This window comes from Garra rufa, chromosome 13 (assembly GCF_049309525.1).
Source record: "Garra rufa chromosome 13, GarRuf1.0, whole genome shotgun sequence".
NCBI classification, from domain to species: Eukaryota; Metazoa; Chordata; class Actinopteri; order Cypriniformes; family Cyprinidae; genus Garra; species Garra rufa.
Window position 1 is genome coordinate 12,435,756 of NC_133373.1, and position 16,783 is coordinate 12,452,538.

The 16,783-nt window shown below is 35.9% G+C and overlaps 1 long non-coding RNA gene across 1 annotated transcript; it reads left to right on the plus strand.

The window, feature by feature from the left end:
* Positions 1–4,116: 4,116 nt before the first annotated feature.
* LOC141348660 (uncharacterized) lies at positions 4,117–10,459 on the plus strand. Its single transcript, XR_012357536.1, has 4 exons — positions 4,117–4,184; positions 8,200–8,338; positions 10,075–10,172; positions 10,271–10,459. It is a non-coding gene; the product is annotated as an uncharacterized lncRNA (long non-coding RNA).
* The last annotated feature ends 6,324 nt before the right edge of the window (positions 10,460–16,783 follow it).

The following is a 16,783-nucleotide window of genomic DNA, read 5'->3' on the forward strand; positions in this document are numbered from 1 at the left end:
TTCTGTGATGCAAAGCTGAATTTTTAGTATCATTACTCCAGTCTTCAGTGTCACATGATCTTTCAGAAATCATTTTAATATGCTGATTTATTATCAATGTTGGAAACAGCCATTTTTTTTTTGGAACCTCTGATACTTTTTTCAGGATTCTTTGAATAAAAAGTGAAAAAAAAAAAAAGCATTTATTTAAAATAGAAATTTTTTGTAACAATATCCACTACCATTCAAAGTTTGGGGTGAGTAAATTTTAATTCTTTTTAATTCTATTTTTTTTTACTTTAGTTAATACTTTTGTTGCTTTTATTCAGCAAGGATGTGTTAAGTTAATTAAACGTAATAGTTAAGACTTACGTTGTTAGAAAAGATTTATATTTTGAAAAAATGCTGTTCTTTTTATTCATCAAAGAATCCTGAAAGAAAGAGTCACAGGTTCCAAAAAAAATAAAGCAGCACTGTTTCCAACACTGAGAATAAATCAGCATATTAGAATGATTTCTGAAGGATCGTCTGACACTGAAGACTGGAGTAATGATGCTGAAAATTCAACTTTGCATCACAGGAATAAATTCTATTTAAAGTATATTAAAATAGAAAACCATTCTTTTAAATTGTAATAAAATTTCACAATATTGCTGTTTTTGACCAAATAAATGCAGCCTTGATGAGCCTAAGAGACTTAAAAAACATTAAAAATCTTACTAATCCCAAACTTTTAAAAAGCAGTCCCTTCTCTCTCTAAAAAAAAATAATAATAATTACAAGCTAGAGAGGGAGAAGCATATTTAAAAATAAATACACTAAAATTAATAAATTCATAAAAAATGTAGGACAAAACATTAAAATTTAAAACAGATAATAAAAAATTAAATCCAATTCAAATTAGTATCTCGAACACTAAAATTACAAAGAAAAAACTCACAAAGCATATTCTACTATGCATGTCATTTGTGTATGTTAAATAAAATTGCTGTAAAAATTTAATATTTTGAGAAACACTGGGAACCATACAAAAAAAATTGTTACTTTAAAATAAGGTTCGTTAGTTAACATGAACTAAGAATGAACAATACTTCAACAGCGTTTATTCATCTTAGTTAATGTTAATTTCGGCGTTTACTAGTTAGTTGTGTTTGTTAACATGAACTAACACATTGAACTAACATGAACAAACAATGAACAACTGTATTTTGTATTTAACTAACATTAACAAAGATTAATAAATATTGTAATAAATGTATTGTTCATTGTTTGTCCATGTTAGTTAATACATTATTGTAAAGTGTTACCAAAAGAAATATTTTAATATATTCTTCTATGTTTTATAAAAGAATTAAAGTAAAAAAAAAGTTTGTGTGTACTATTCCTTTAATAGAATAAAAAAATATGTGACACTGGACCACAAAACTAGTCATAAGTTTTTTTTTTTTTAATTGAGCTTTATACGCTTTATATTGTTAGGACAGGACAATATCTGGCCGAAATACATCTATTTGAAAATCTGGAATCTGAGGGTGCAAAAAAAAAATCTAAATATTGAGAAAATCACCTTTAAAGTTGTCCAAATTAAGTTCTTGGCAATGCATATTACTAATCAAAAATTAAGTTTTAATATATTCACGGTAGGAAATTTATAAAATGTCTTCAAGGAACATGACCTTTACTTAAAATCCTAATGATTTTAGGCATATAAGAAAAATCGATCATTTTGACCCATACAATGTATTTTTAGCTATTGCTACAAATATAGCCTACCTGTGCTACGACTGGTTTTGTGGTCTAAGGTCACAATTGGGCATCTTGATGTGCAGAATTCATTTCTACAATCTGAATTCTTACGTAAACGATCTTCTTTTGGGACATTTATGCAAAGATTTATGAATGAAATCTACAAAGAGATATTCCTTCTTCTCAAGCGTTATAAATATTCACTTAGCCTATATATTTTCCTTGTCAAGACTATTTATTTAAACAAAGCCCTAATATTTTAAATCATGACTTCTTATTTAATAGTTTAAAAGAAATGTTTATTAAATGCAGTGCCGGTCTATGACCATGTAGAGGCAGTAGAAACTTACTGTTTATTTAGTCGGTCACTGCATGTCTGCTGTAACGTTACTGCTGCACCACAGCCGCTACTTTCCAGGGTCTTTTGTGCCAGCTTCTTTTGAAATAATCTCATCGTCAAGCCCTGTAAAATGGTTTTCATTTGCTCTCGCTGGATAATGGAGTCTTTAGTTTTTGTAATATTTCTCAACTGATATTTAAGAGTTTTTACAGCCAGCACATTCTCTTCAGTCAGCAGGTGACTAATGGTGGTACTCATTATGAATTGTTTATAAGTCAGACGAACCTGACACTCCTTCACAAGGGCCAGAGCTAATGAGCTCGAGCAAAAGACAAAGAACACCTTTATGAGGCGGTGGCTGAAACCTGCCATTGTGTTTGAGACCAAGCATTTGTAGCCTTGCCTGGACTGATGCAACAACTTTAAAAAGGTAAAAACACTACAGCGGCAAAGTATACATAGCCAAGAGCACAATCGACTTCCTGCAAACGCAACAAAAATTATTAAAGCTGAAGTGTGCGCTTTCTTCTCAACTAGCATGACGAAATGAAACTGCAAAAATAATGATTGTTTTACACAGGTTTCCCGAACACTCCCCTATCTTTCATTGGTTGAGAAACCGGTAGCCACGCCCTCGAACTCACGCCACTGGGTGAGCTAAAACGGCGGTGCAGAGCTAATGTTTCAATAGAAGCTCAATCAGCAGGTCTAATAAATATTAATGTAAGTCCTACTGTGGTAGTGTCAAACATTTGTCCTTGGCTGTTCTCATTACCAGAGGTAGATTTTAATCTACAAGAAATGATTAATGATAAAAACAGGGTAATATCAAAAGATGCAGTAGTAGAACAGTATCTAAAACACAAGTATTGCTCAGTAATTCAAATATTTACTGACGGGTCTAAAGATCCTGTAACCGGTCGAGCATCAGCAGCTGTTGTAATTCCACATTGTCAGATTAAAATTGTTAAAAGAGTTACAGATCATGTAGGAGTCTATTCGACAGAGATGGTGGCAATCTTGCTAGCTATTCAATGGGTGGAGGAGAATCGTCCAATTAGTGCAGTTATTTGCTCGGACTCTCACTCAGTATTGTCAAGCCTCATTAGTGGGAGATCTACAAGACAAGACATTCTATATGAAACTCTTTCAAGCATGTATAGAGTTGAAAAATTAGGAATATGTTTGTCTTTTGTTTGGGTTCCAGCGCATGTGGGAGTAGATGGAAATGAAGAAGCTGATCAGCTGGCAAAGCAAGCGCTGAAATTATCAAATATAGAAATGAACATAGCACTAAGCAGGGAAGAGTTTAAGGCCAAAATTAGAACAGTAATTAAAATAAAATGGCAGGAGTCTTGGAATAAGGAAGAAAGAGGAAGACATTTTTTCCATATAGTAAATAAAGTTGGAAATGAAAGAGGGAATTTCGGTAATAGGAGAGAGGATACAGTAATAACAAGACTCAGATTAGGGCACACAGTTCTAAACCACTCTCTATATAAAATTAATAAACACGAATCTGGGAATTGCAGTAAGTGTGGAGAAGATGAAACTGTAGAGCATGTTCTGATGAATTGTGTTGAGTATGAAAACGAAAGGGCATGTTTGATAAAAGAACTAAGAGAAATGGACATAGGTAATTTTTCACTTAAAACTCTGCTAAATAATGGAGGTAATCATAAAAGAATATATGAAGCATTGATGAGATACTTAAAAAAAACTGAATTGTTCCACAGGATTTAGAAAGATATAATTTTGGTTTATATAATTGTGTATGTGTGTATGTATGTATGTATGTATGTGTATGTATATGTATATATATATGTATATATGTATATATGTGTATATATGTATGTGTGTATATATATATAATTTTTTTTTTTTTTTTTTTTTTTTTTATTTATTTATTTATTTATTTATTTTTGTTATGAATATATAATATAGATTCTTCCTGATATCAAGGGTCCACACTCCAGCCCAGTAGGTGGCGGGAATGCACCTATCGTTTGTTTGCCAACCGCCATAAAAAGTCAATAGAAGAAGAAGAAGAAGAAGAATGTTTCAATAGCGATAAAACAGCAAGTAAAGTAAATGGTTCAATATCTGCACATTAAACAATGTAAGTATTACTAAAACTCAGAGAAACGGTTACAAACAACAGCATTTGAAAGAAATGGATCAGTATTATTGAACACTGGCTATTTTATAGCCAATAAAATCCTATCAGGTAATGTTCCAAAGCCATTTGGCTCGTTTAAGGTTTGTGTCCCGACTCCCGAGTCGAGCTTCCCACACAAATGAGGCAGGCGTTTTCTCAGCGAGTTGACTGAGGTATGTAAAGCAACACCTGTCCTAGTACCTGATATCCACCAGACTCAAAGCAGGCCAGGCATGTGTCGCTGTTACGCCGTTTAGAGAAATTGATATGGAAATCATATTGAAATCATCAACGGACACTGCCAACCGTTTGTGGAGCTCCTCAAATGCCATAGATTAGCGCTAATCGACATCTTTCTTCGGTGTTATCAGGAAAGAGGAAATTATGTAACATTACTGTCTATTTTAATCTAACTTCTGTTTAAATGCTCCAGGGAAAGTTTAATTTATCGGACTTCTGTCTTGTGAACTCTAACTGACCTGACCAAGTCTGACGATGTTTAATTTGTTTTCCGGAAGAGAATAGAGATGCATGACAACACTAATGTGACCTCAGGTGGTTTGATTTTGAGCATCTGGGCTTGAGATCAGACATTATTTATTACTGAGCTTGTTCAGTTTCATATTTGGTAGGATTCATGATGTGTTGCTGACTTTTTTTTTTTTTTTTTTTTTTTGCTGTGTTTTGGTGAAAATGTCATAGGTTTATTGCTCATTTTCAGGCATTACTATCTAGTAAATGTAGGTGCATTTTTGTTCCTTCATCCTAATTGTGAATACCGAGAGTCTCAGTAAGATCATTTGTGTCTGTACCAGTCTCGTAAACACGTCACATTTTCAAGGGCAAATGCAAAGCAAGCACTCCAGAAGGGAAAAGTACACTGAATGAGAATGTTTTATGGGAAATTACCTACATTGAAAATGTGAAGAATATAGCTTTTTTATAGATTCTGCGGAAATTAAATTCGGCTATGAATATAAATGTGTTAAATATATTAAGTATTATAGACAGAATTGTAGAATTCTAAATTGAAAAAAAATGTTTGTCAGATTTGTCACTACTGAAATACAGTAATACATAAATTAATAAAAAGGTTTATATTGACCTATTAAGATTTAACTTAACTTACTTCCTTGTAAATATATACAGTCAAGCCTGAAATTATTCATACCCCTGGCAAATTCTGACTTAAAGTTACTTTTATTCAACAGCAAGTTTTTTTTTGTTTTGTTTTTTACTTGAAATGACACAGGCTTCTCCCAAAAGATAATAAGACGATGTACAAAAGGCATCATTGTGGAAAAAAATATGTCTCAGCTTTTATTTACATTTGAACAAAAAGTGGCATGTCCAAAATTATTCATACCCTTTGCCAACTGTCACAGTCTATGGGAAAAACCAAAGTTCTATACCATTCCAAATAGTCCATCCTGTTCTAAAGCATCCTAATTACCCTGATTCATTGGGAACAGCTGTTTTAATCAACTCAACAGGTGAAAAACAGAAGCTCTCTGCTGTTGGTTTGTGGACAGTCATGGCTAAGACAAAGGAGCTCACTGAGGATCTGCGGCTGTGCATTGTGCATTGAGAGAGGTAAAAAAGAATCCAAGGATCACCACCAAGGCCATCCTGATGAATCTGGGCTCTGCTGGTGGCAACATCTCAAGGCAGACAGTCCAACGGACACTGCACACCACTGGGTTCCACAGACGCAGACCAAGGAGGACACCACTTCTCCAGATAAGGCACACAAAAGTCCGCTTGGCCTTTGCAAATGCTCATCTGGACAAAGAAGAAGACTTCAGGTCTTCTTTTTTATGGTCAGATGAAACAAAAATGGAATTGTTTGGTCACAATGATGTAGCCTTCATTTGGCGTAAAAAAGGAGAAGCCTTCAACCCTAACCACACATGTTTTCGGGGTGTTTTACAGCCGGTGGACCAGGGAACCTAATCACAGTAAACGGCACCATTAAAAAGGAGCAATGCATCAAAATTCTCAACAACAACATCAGGCAGTCTGCAGAGAAACTTGGCCTTGGGCACCAGTGGACATTTCAGCACAACAACAACCCAAAACACACAGCAAAAGTGGTGAAGAAATGGTTAGCAGACAAAAACATTAACGTTTTGCAGTGGCCCAGCCAGAGTCCTGACTTAGATCCAATTGAGAATCTGTGGAGGGAGCTAAAGATCAGGGTGATGACAAGGAGACCCTCCTACCTGAAAGAGTTGGAGCTCATAGCTAAAGATGAATGGGCAAAAATACCAGTGGAGACATGCAAAAAGCTGGTCAGCAATTATAGGAAGCGTTTGATTGCTGTAGTAGCCAATAAAGGCTTTTCTATTGATTATTGAGAAGGGTATGAATAATTTTGGACATGCCACTTTTTGTTCAAATGTAAATAAAAGATGAGTAATAAATATTTCCACAATGATGCCTCTTGTACATCGTTTTATTTTCTTCTGGGAGACTTCTGTGTCATTTCTAATAATAAAAAAACTTGCTGGTTGAATAAAAGTAACTTTAAGTCAGAATTTGCCAGGGGTATGAATAATTTCGGGCTTGACTGTATATTTTTCTAATTTATTAAAACATTTTCAGAAGTAAATCAATAACAATTACAATTTTAACAATAAGTGTGATTTATGAGATTTGTTGTATTTTGAATCCAATTTTCCTTTTTAAAGAGCAAAAAGTTGATCATACTGATTTCAAACTTAGGATTCATTAGTTTAAATATACATTGAACCAACCACTATCATAACATCCTAGTTGATAATTCAGTATACATTATTTTTGACAAAACATCCCATGTTTCGTTCGTGACAGTACACATATAAAAACAAAATTGTGTGGAATAACTCACAAAAAACTGTTTATTTATTTAAAAAAATGGTGTTCTTTGAAGATACACACAGATTCTTCAGACTTTTGAACACATTAACCTCAAAATAATTGGGCCTATCTACTCACCATGTACAAAATACAAAAAACATTTCAATATCATTTTCATTAGTTGAAATTTAGAGGTTACGGTTCAGGACAGCCAGCACCCAATTGAAAGTACCAACTAAATTACGATTTTTTTTATATATATTAAGATTACTGATTTTTAAAATATTATTGTGGGTTTCAAAAGATAATAAAAATGATCTTGGTAAACATCTAATTCATATATTTAAACCTTCTGGATTTCAGTAACTCATCTTTGACTAAAATAATTTATCCACCCAGTTTGATACTAAATATTTGATTTGATGTTTTTACATAATTTATGTTACCAGTGTTATTCTGTAAATGTGTGTGTTCATACTTCTGGAGACAGAATTTCTAAAACATTCTCAGAGGAAAAACCTGAGAAAACCTCTTTGTGCAAATATCCCCAGAAGGAAAATGCTTCAAAATGAAAACATACTGTTAAAAGATTTATTGTAAGGTCAGCCTAGGATATTCAACCATCCTTCCTGAACTTTCACACTAATACAGTGCTTTTAAACCTGCTAATCAGGGTCTTCAAGTTCACGACTAGAAAACAGGAAACAAACTAAGAATGAAGATCTCAATGATGCATTCCATTCGAAGTGCCATAAAAAGTGGACTTCACGGGGTATTCTGGCATCTTAAAAAGATAGTTCATCCAAAAATGAATATTTGCTGTAGATTTACTCACCCTCAGGCCATCCAAAATGCATGCAACTTGTATTCTTCAGTAGAACAGTAAAGATTTTTTGTTTATAAACTATGGAACTTAAATTCATAAAATTCAGAATTAAAAAGTCAGTGGTTAATGTCACTTTAAGAGTCAAAGCATATACAGGCAATACACAATTAATTTCCATGGGGAACTGACAAATAAATACACATATATTTGTTAGCCACATGTCTATTAATTAAATTATGGTCATTTGTATTTACTTACAAATTCCTCTAATATCTGTGACTCAAGTTTCCTCTGTGTTTGATTACATTGCAGGTTGTTCCAAATGAACGCATTCTGTGAATTGAATGTCAGCTGATATCCGGCACTTGGGGAGTAAGGAGCCGTGAACACTGCGTAGGGACCCTGTCAATCAGAACACAGCTCAAGAATGAACACCCAAGGTTATGAAATGGTAATAATAATTACCTTATATTAAAGTGCCCCTATTATGCCTTTTCAAATATGATATTTCATGTAGTGTGTCATGTAGCTGTATGTGAACATAAACTATCTGCAAAGTTGTGACGCCGACAGTGCACGATAAATGAAGTTTTTGTCTATCAAAAAAAAGAGTCGGCTCACATTCGCCTAAACGAGTCGTCAGCAGTTCGAATCTTTTTCTGTTACGGCCACACGTCACGAACTAACACATTTGCATAATGTCCGCCCACGTTCTATGTCGCGAACAACTTGCCCGCCCACAAACAGTACAATTTTCACGTGGATTACATCATGTCAAGAAGACGCTGTATCCTGCGCTGTGAGAGTAAATTTGTTTTATATGCCCTTCCGAAAGAGTAATCTACAAAGAATGAGTGGTTAACATTCATTTTTTCAACAACACCTCAGCAGTACAATTCCAATCTTGTGTTGTGTTCGCGTCATTTTACTGATGACTGCTTTTCCAATCTTGGGGAACGTTACAACGCGGGATTCACCAAACGCTTGGTTTTAAAAAATGGATCAGTGCCCAGTTTATTTGGACCGGCTTGCTCCTCTGAACTTCTACCTGTAAGTATGATTAATAATTGATGATTGTATTTTCTAGCGATCGTTCAAAATACGTCTTTTTGTACGTTATGGTGTGTAACAACCCCGCACATGTCTTGGTAACCGGCTAATTTTCTGTAGCTGTAACTTTCTGTTTCTATAGTTCTGTTGTTCAGCTGTGAGTGCAATGTAGTCTAAAAATTGTGATTGATGCAGCTTGACTGTCTGTCTGCCTTATTAGTTTAAGTAATGATAATGATAAACGATGGCTTAACGCAGTGTTATGCATTATACAATGTTGAAGTTCACAACGTAGAGGTGGGCCCGGTTCGCTTACAAAAGCAAATTGCAAGCACTTTCCACAGTTAACATATGACACTTACCACTGAGAAACGTCCTGCTCCAGTCGTGCTTGCGAAACAGTTTCTTGTCGATGTGCCACTTCAACTGTTTCATCGTCAGACTCCGGCTCGAATTGATAAGGTAAAATCGAGGCCATCTTTTCTATGTATTGACAGGTCTCCACAGCTGTCATTCAGTTAATGGGCGTTTCGTTTTGCGCTGTAGCGGTAGACCAATCATGAAGGACTGCACCATCTGACCAATCACAACAGTGAGGGCTCAGGGAAAGGAGGGGTTTACGAATCATTTAGAAACGGGGTAAAATTAAATCTATTTTTGGAGAAAACTAAAGTGTTTTTTGAACTTGCATACATGTAAACCTGTTTTAAGAGACTCATAAAACAATATTAGCTATCTTTAAAATGGCATAATAGGGGCACTTTAAGAACAATACATGTGGGGAGTTGCCACAAGGCTATGCATGAATCAAACTGTGTGTGTCTGAAAGAACCTGTCTGTCAAGGGTTATATGGCTGTTTTCCATCATGCTGGGTTGGTTTCTGTAGTTAGAAAGAACTGTAAGTTCAAGTTGGTTTTAGACGACCCTGCTTTGCCCCTTACCAGCACTTCACATTGAATATTCATAAACTGCCTTGTCTGTTCAAAAAAGGCTTGAATTGTTCAGTACATGGGATACCAAAATAGAGAGTTAATTAACATTTAATCTCTAGTTCAACTCTGGGTCAAACACATAGGCCGGATGAGCCGAGTCATGGCCTGTGAACAGTACAAAACATGTTGAAATTGTTGAAACAGAATCCTGCCAGAGGAACGCAATGTACACCCCACAACGCTTGGACAGGCCCCCAGTCTGCTGATTAAGATGCTGCTGACAAATCTTCAGACACATGGAGGTAAACACAAAAGAACGATTACTCAAAGTGTACTTCAGTTTTGTTTTCAAATGCTTACCGTATGATTGACAATGTTTCTCTATCTCCTTCCATTGTAGAAAAAATAGAGCCTGAATTTCCAAGAAATCTTCCAGCCAGCCACCAGGGGCTGACCAAAATGTTTTTCTTCACTTTTCAGGACTTTCAGGTACACTTGAGCTAAACGCATTGATAGTGTGCATGTGTCAAGGAATATCACATCCAGTGTCTGTGATATTCTCTCTGGAAGTTAAGAGCAATAAACTCTACTGGAGTGTACTAAAGTATCTTTCATATTGGTTTTGGAAAATATCTGTTTTGCAGTTTGTAACATTGCTATCCTTCAATGTAAACAGTCTGCAAAAAAGTGCATTGTACATAAAGATATTGTCTCTCAAAAGAAAGAGTCGACAGAATCGCCTTAACGAGTCGTCATATTTTAGAATATTATGCCTGTTACAATCTACATACATTAGCATATTTCCTCCTGGCAGTCGGACCTGCCCACAAACACTTCTGCTAGTTAGCGTTTACATCATGTCATGAACACGCTGTGAAAGCAAGTTTCTTTTGTTTTCATTGCCAAAAGATGATGTGAAGAATCAATGGTTACATTTTTTTTTTTCCACGATACCACAGCAATCCAATTTGAACCTTTTGTTGTGTGCTAGTCATTTTACAGAGGACTGCTTCTCTAATCTTGGCTTTTATCTACTTTGGCTTCTAATCTTCTTTATTTGGACTAACAAGTGCTTCCGAACCACAACCTGTAAGTACGATTGATACGTTATGGGTACATTTTCAAGTGAGTGCTCAAAATATCTATTGTGTCAATATGTGATTAATGTAGACTGTCATTGTTCTAATTACTTTGTTTAATAATGAAGAATGTAACTATTTTGGTTTACAAACGGTGTTGTTTCATCAGTTAGTCACATTAGTACTCGGCTAACATTCACCATTAATTGTTATGTGTTTACAGTTTAGCAGCTAAACTTTAGCTGTGATTGGCTTGCATAAGTGTTAAACAAAATGTTTTTATGTCATTATTTTAAGAATGGATTGGAGCACACTATATTATTGTTTTATGTAAAGGTGCGTCAGGGTTGCCAGTTGTTCACAAAACCCACCCAATTGCAACTCAAAACTAGCAAAATTACATTTTGAGGGGGGTCCTCCATTAAAAATGGCGTTCTAGGGTGTAAAAAAACATGCTTTTGTCAGGTTTCCCCTGGTAAATTTGCGTTCCAGGGGATAAATATGACGTTATTGGGGTCGCTTCAACCCGCAGACATCAAAAACAACCGCAGTCTTGGCAACACAGATGGTAGCGCTCGCCAACTTGCTCAAATACTCCTTTTTGTGCCAATCACAAAATGCTTGGCCAGCTCACCAATCAGAGCAGAGTAGGCTTGTGGAAGAGAGGGGCTTGCAGACATTACGCTCTAAGCTGGTTCAAACAAACCATTTCGAAATCATTGACAAATGACTCTATGTATAAATGTATATTCTGAGAAAATTAACACAATTCTGATGTTTAAAATATGTAAAAATTTCCCCATGATTTACTCAACCTCAAGCCATTTTGAGTGTGTATGACTTTCTTCTTTCAGACGAATACAATCAGAGTTAAATTAAAAAAGTCCTGGCTCTTCCAATCTTTATAATGGCAGTGAATGGCTGTTGAGATTTTGAAGTCCAATAAAGTGCATCCATCCATCATAAAAAGTACTCTACATGGCTCCAGGGGGTAAATAAAGGCCTTCTGAAGCAAATTGATGGGTTTGTGTAAGAAAAAAATAAAATTTTTACAACTTTACAAACCATAATCTTCTACTTCTTCTGCAAACTGATGTATGCACATTCACAAGAGAGTGGCGGTGAGAATACGCTAGTCTTGCGAGAACCAAGTTTTTGTTTACAGCAAAGGAAAACCTTGGCTATATAACCTCTTGGCTTATATCGAAATCCCCTAACATTTTTCTTTACAAATGCTTGCTTTGTACTTGAATTCATGACCAGCGTTTTCTTTTGCTCTCTCCTCTGCATTTCTGCGTTCATCATCACATTCGCCTACTTTCTACATGATCTGCTGGAACGACATTCTCCCATGAATGCATGCATGACAGTTTGCAGAAGCTATTATGGTTTATGAAGTTTTAAATATGGATATTTCTTACCCAAACACATCGATTCACCTCATAAGGCCATTATTAACCTATTTAGAGTTGTGTGGAGTATTTTTTTGATGGATGGATGCACTTTATTGGACTTCAAAATCTCAACAACCATTCATTGCCATTTTAAAGCTCGGAAGAGACAGTATTTTTTTTATATATATATATATATAACTCCGACTGTATTCATCTGAAAGAATAAAGTCATATACATATGGGATGTCTTGAGGGTGAGCAAATCATGGGGTAATTTTCATTTTTGGTGAACTATCCTTTCAGTGTTGTTATGTTTGTGTTTAGTGATCAGAATGCAAAAACATATGACATAATGTCACTTTTCATATTAATAATTGGTTTTCAACTTTTTTGGTTAATCCTAAAACTTTCTGTTTATTAATAGGTTCAACTTAAATTATAATTCCCAGATTTTCAGCATGACTAAATTAAACCCCACTGTGTATGTCTCACTTTTTACAAATATGTTTTTATTCTGCTGTATCATTTATTGTTTATCTCTTTAGAAAAACTGGGGGGTTTAACTGTTTGTACTGTACATTAGCTGTAGCACCCACCCCCATCCCATACAGCCCACTGTAGCCTCCGGCAGCATCCGCACATCCCTGCATGTGCCTCGGACTCTTACGTAACCCTGACAGAAAAGAAGCGAGAAATAAAGAAACACCATCCCTCACTCTCTGCTTCTTCACCTGGCTGTTTGAGTTTTGGCTGGCCTGCGGGGCAGATGGAAGCCTGCAGTCTGCCGCTGCGAAGCACACGCTCAAAGACAGGCTGGATCAGAGCTTTGTGTTTACTCAAACCCGCAGCTGAATAGAGGAAGATATTCACATTTCTTTTTCTTGAATGGGAAACAGAGAGTGGAAACTGGTGTGAATGCAGCGATGCTTATGGATTCTATTTTTAGGATACCTTGGGCTTAAAGAAAGATGCATATTGTTGTGAAAAAGCACAACGCTGAACTGAATAGAGAAAGATGCCTGTGTTCCAGAAACTTAATGCATGCATTATAGTTTGGAAAGGTTATTTATGGGCTCAGTCTATATCCCCATCAGTCTATATCTTCAGCTTTAGATTATTTGTGAAATTACATGTGTTCAGAAACGTGATGTCCATGGCTTCAGAAATGCAAACAGCCTTCATAGTTCAAACTAAACTATACAACTGAAAATTAAAAAAAAAAAAAAAATGAAATTTACAATAAAAAACAAGCTGTGGTTGCCAGAACTTTACTGTAAAGAAGTTTAGGTTTTACAGATTGAACTTAAATGTACAGTTAATAAGCATGTATTTTATTAACTAAAATAAAGTTAATACACAAAATTATTAAAATCTGTTTTTAACTTTATAATAAGCTGGCAATAATCTTAAAAAAAACAACAGGTAAAGAGAAAGACACATGTTGAATCAACTTAATCACAACTATATTACAAAATATTACAAATATTACAGAAAAATCCTTCAGGTCCCACAAATTCTTTGGTTTTCCAGCACTTTCCAACAATGACTGTATGATTTTGAGATCCATCTTTTCACACTGAGGACAACTGAGGGACTCATATGCAACTATTACAGAAGGTTCAAATGCTCACTGATGCTCCAGAAGAAAAAACATGCACAGAGCTGGGGGTGAAAACTTTTGAATTTGAAGATTAGGGTAAATTTAACTTATTTTGTCTTCTGGGAAACATGTAACTATCTTTTGTAGCCTCTGAAGGGCAGTACTAAATGAAAAAAATATGATAATTAGGCAAAATAAGAAAAATCTGTTCAAATTCCGTTCAAAAGTTTTTACCCCCCAACTCTTAATGCATCGTTTTTGAGATCCACCTTACAGGTGGCGATAAATATAAGCATAGGCTTAAACCAAATGCGATACCGTTGGTTTTCCTCACAAGGGGTCTAAACGCCGTCAGATATCGAGTCAAGTCAGTGCTGAGAAACTCCTTTAGTTGGTGCAGCATCATGACGAGCTTTGGCACGTTTGCATCCTGCCAGGATGGCATCTAGCATTTCTTGTCTCTGCCATTTGTAAGCTCTTTCAGTAGCTGTGCTCTACGCCCCAAAGGCATCAGAGCTAAAGTTAAGAGATCACAGACGCAGGTCTTTAGGAAGTTTTATTCGTCCACAGGCATCTTCCCATTCTTTTCAGTAGCTGACCACAGCTACTGAAAGACCTTACAGGTGTTGATGGATATAAGCGTAGGCTTAAACCAAATGCCATACCATTGGTTTTCCCCACAAGTGGTCTAAACGTCCCCGGATATTGAGTAAATTAAAGTTAAGAGATCACAGACGCAGGTCTTTAGGAAGTTTTATTCATCCACAGGCATCTTCCCATTCTTTTTATCGCTAGGAAAAGTAATGAAGACTTACATCGCTTCTCTTGTTGCCCTTCGGAAAATTACAAGCAAAAGGCGCACAATGTGGCATTGAATCAAATTTTTTTTTTTTTTTTTGAGTTGTGTTGCAAGTACAACCATTTCATATTATCGAAATAATGGTGCCCCCCATAGTCCAAAATATGTATAAAACGTAGTATATAAGTCTTTCATGGGTTTTCTACTACATATTTAAGTAAGAGATATCATTTAGGTAATATTAAGCCATACAAGTCTTAATACCCGGGGTTCTCGGAAATATTGCTAGGCTCCACCCTATGATAACTCTTTATTCATTTTCTGGAGCACCTACTGTAATACAGAGTTTCACACTTGCACCCACAAGCTCCGCGACTGGTCAGAAATGACACATTGCTAGACACAGTCGAACATACTAATTTTAGTCTGTTCATTTTCATACTAAACGTACAGCCTCCAGAACAAGTGAATGTTACGTGGAGAGTCAAAGAGCAGCAGATGAGTCATTTCCATCTCAGGTGAGATAAAGCGTACACTTACTGTAAATATAGCTCTTTAAATGTACACGTCTGTAGCTTAAAGGTCCGAATCCTGCATTATTGAGCAGATTGCATCAACCGGCAACCTATAAACTCTTATCTTTTAGGATCCAGTGACTCATTAGTTGATTAGGCCATTCAGTTATTAGCCCCAATACAGACTAGCACGCAATAGTGTCACTTATCTATTTGTAGCTCGTAAGTTCTGGAAGCCGAATGGCTGAAGGAAATCTGACTAGCGCACTATAGCAGAAATTTTAGACTGTGGTGTATGTTACAGTCTGCTAGCTCGTGTTTTCCCTCAGTTGCTTGTCCCTCTGAGTTACGCCGAGTTCCCGCTACAGCGGCTTCTTTTATTTATAAGCTGGAGAGCGTGTTCAGGTGCTTTCGAGAACAGAGGGTTTTCAAAGCTACTGAAACGAGAGGCTGAGCACAAAACAAAGGTCTGGAACAGAAAGGGGTGCTTTACATTTCCATGCCACTTTGTCTGAAAGTCAAATAGTCTGTTTCTACTTTGCAAGTTTTCAGGATGCACAAGAGATTTAGTGGCAACACTTGGGCTCTGAATTGCACTGTGATTTTGGAGAATATAAATGAATGACTTCATTGTCTTTCAAGAGTAATTGGAATCAGATTCTGCTGGAGTTTGCTTTTATTTAGAACAGATTCTGAATGCAGAAATAACGTGGCCCCATTTGATGACAGGATTTGTTGATAAAAATAAGTCAAATCATCACATGTAAAACATAGATCTGCTGGTTTTTATTACTTTGGTGTCTAAGTACTTCTAATTACCTGCAAGTTTCTGCACACTTAAGAGGAAGGCAATATAATCCTTTAGCTTAGTTTCAATTTCCAGTTTCACGTGGAAATTAAGTCATTAAGTCATTACATTTGCCTCAGCCATGGAGAAGAATTTGCCTTTCAAAGCTTGTGTGTCCTCACTGTTTCCACAATGGAATATAATGTAAAAGGAACTTTCCATGAAAAGGGTACAATTTTGTTTTTCTGTTTTGCTCATTAAAAAAAAAGAATAAAAAATACAAGAATATACAAAACGTAGGGCTGCACGATTAATCGCACGATGTTGTGAGGCGCGTTTAGTCAGTGAAGCCAGTACTTTGATTAGTAGTATGCTGCCTTCATGTGATAGCTATGGGAAAGATGATGCTTTCCACTTGTGAAGTGGAAATTACCAGTGTGTCGTGTTCAGGTGCTTTTGTTGTCGTAGTGAAGAGAAACATTTATAAACAGTTATAAACTCCCTAATGCATCTGCTAATAAAATAACATGAGAAAATTGCCTCCTTCAGAACACTGTACCGCACAGCACCCTACTGGAGGCGAGCCACGACGAGCTAGCATCTTCTCTTAACGGTATTTTTAAAGACAACACTACGTTTAAATAGCAACGTTATTAAAATGATTTATGCCCCAGCATTATGGGGGCTACTAACTAACCAACTAAACAGCAGAGAACTTTTAACATCATGCAATGCTTAT